Here is a 2548-nt window from a genome sequence, read left to right as displayed (position 1 = left end):
AGCAACTCAGCAATAGTGACTGCAACAAAATTAAGGGAAGTGGGACTACAAAGGATTTTATTTCCTTATTAAATAAGAAGGTATTTTTGGAGGAAATGCAATCAACTGCAATTCAAATCAGATTATATATGCTTAACAGTTATGTAACCTTACATAAAATTAAATCTGGGCTTCCCTGGTGGCGCAGTGGTTGAGCGTCGGCCTGCCGATGCAGGGGACACGGATTCGTGCCCCAGTGTGGGAGGATCCCACATGCCGTGGAGCGGCTGGGCCCGTGAGCCATGGCCGCTGAGCCTGCGCATCCGGAGCCTGTGCTCCGCAATGGGAGAGGCCACAGCAGTGGGGGGCCCTCGTACAAAAAAAAAATTAAATCTAACTCTCACCACTACAAATCTATAAGGAATCAGAACAGGATTTACATTACACAAAGTCTGCACTACTGTTGCATTCCACTCTTGAAGTCATCCTGAGTTAAAACATTCTGAGTTAAAACAGCCATTTTCCCAAGACTTAAAGAAAAATATATTTTATGAAAGGGATTATTTTTAATCACTGAATACATCATTTTTATTACTGACAGAAAGAAGATATTTTTTTCTACTGTAAGTTCACTCTGATGAAAGAAAACATTCTCTCTCTTTTTAACTCCTAACAAATGCCCCATTTTAAAGACTAGAGGAATTATCAGTAGGCATTCTTTCTTCTTGATCTAAGTTATTTTTCTCTAAAATATGTCAAGTAAGCTTTTAAAGATTCACAAGGGAGAGGGGGAGTTTCATAATTTTTTTCTCTCAGTAGATTCTGAGGTGGCTCTTTTAACTTCATTGTGGTCTTCAACTTCCTTTTCTTTCTCTTCTATGTTTTTCATCCTCCTCATTGTTGAGAGGCTGAGGAATATGCTGATTACCTACAAATACATAAGTGTAGCTCTCTGTTTAACTCTTTCTTTTGGGTGGAGCCCTTTAAGGGACCCCTCCTTGGCCTGCATCTCATTACTTATGAAATGTCTCAGTGTGCATTGAATGTAAATAAAAGCAAGCTCTGTATATTCCGGACAGCGTGGGTTTGTGTGTGGGGATGTCCCACAGACTCTGGTTTGCCATTATCCTTCCTACTTGGTTGCAAAAGTGGAGCAAATGAAACAGCAAGAATATTTTTACTTTCCCAAATGTTTTGTTCGCTTCTCATAATTTGTGTTAAATGATCTTCTACAGGCATAACTAGAATGCCTCCCACTTTTAGTAATATTTTCATGTAGTTCTCATAGTATTTCTGGACTCCAGTTCCACAATAATCTCGATAATACTGATGACCCTCAGCTGCTTTCCGGGAGCAATTACCAACCACAAATGTGGACTCACCGAACTCAAATCTTAGCAGTGCTTTTCTTCATATGTTCACGTTGGAATATTTTCATCTTGAGACAGATGATTTTGTGAACAGCAGGAGCTGTGCCAACTTGCTCATATAATTATTCTGATAAGCTGCTGAGAGATCAGGGTGACCTAGCCATGTCATGCACCTTCCCATTCAGACTGACAGTACAGGTCTAGAAGCTGATTATCAAAGCTATTACTTTTTTTGATCAAACTCTCCAGGTTTTTCTTCGCATATTCTACCACATCTGAATGAAGCTCAATCCCATAATTTATTCCCCCCAAATCTCTTCTACACACGAGCCAGTTCATGTTTAAGGGATTGAATATTTTCAACAGCACATGGAATTTGTTTACTCTGAAAAATGCACTGCAGCAACGTGGTCGGTCGACTTGCCGCAAGGGGGTGCAGGTGAGGCCCTAGGCTGGGTGGGTCCATGGCGGCCACGGCCTCCGCCAGTGAAGGTTCATATTTTTATCATTCAGGGCTGAAAGATGGGTCATGTGCATTCGTGTTTTGAGTCATATTCACCTTAGTGACATGTAGTATCAAGAAGAGGGGAAATCCAGACTGGAAAATGATAAATGAATATTTTTTAAAGGCAATAGAAAATGATAGTGGTCTTTAGAACCACATTTGTTTTAGTGTGTAAAAAACCAAGTCTAAGAAAGTTAAAAATCTATTAGAGCTCTATCTACAAATTGACTGAAAACATTTAAAAACAATGCAGTGTCTGTAATTAACGGACAATACCGTCCCCGCCCCGCCCCCAGCTCTTCCACAGCCGCAAGAGTTTCCCACTCATAACTGACAATAATGTGAAATAAGCTGGCTCGGTCTGAACGGGTGTCACCCCAAGCAAGACAGGAGACGTTATACAGTCAAGGCCCCTGTGCTGTTAACAGCTATCATTATAATAAAGTAGAATAGTACATTCTTAACATACCCAAAGGCCTTTCTCATACCATTCTCCAGATTAAAAACAAAAAACAAAAAAGCCCTCCAAAATATAGTATAAGGAACGGAAAGTAAGAAAGACTGAGAGCAGTGGAATAAATTATGAAACCTGTGGTAGTTTCTTACTCTTTAAACTTTCATTTTCTTTCTCTACCTCTCCCTGTATCTCTCTTTCTCCCTCTTTTTCAAGAACTTGATTTGAACGTTTATGTCT

General features: G+C 40.0%; 1 pseudogene; it reads right to left on the bottom strand.

Annotated features, from left to right (window-relative positions):
- Nucleotides 1-714: 714 nt before the first annotated feature.
- Nucleotides 715-1254, bottom strand: LOC136123626 (protein-L-isoaspartate O-methyltransferase domain-containing protein 1 pseudogene; annotated as a pseudogene).
- Nucleotides 1255-2548: the final 1294 nt, after the last annotated feature.

Source organism: Phocoena phocoena, chromosome 5, assembly GCF_963924675.1.
Source record: "Phocoena phocoena chromosome 5, mPhoPho1.1, whole genome shotgun sequence".
In the NCBI taxonomy this organism is placed as follows: Eukaryota; Metazoa; Chordata; class Mammalia; order Artiodactyla; family Phocoenidae; genus Phocoena; species Phocoena phocoena.
Note: the sequence above shows the minus strand (reverse complement) of the source record. Positions and strands in the feature narration are given on the sequence as shown.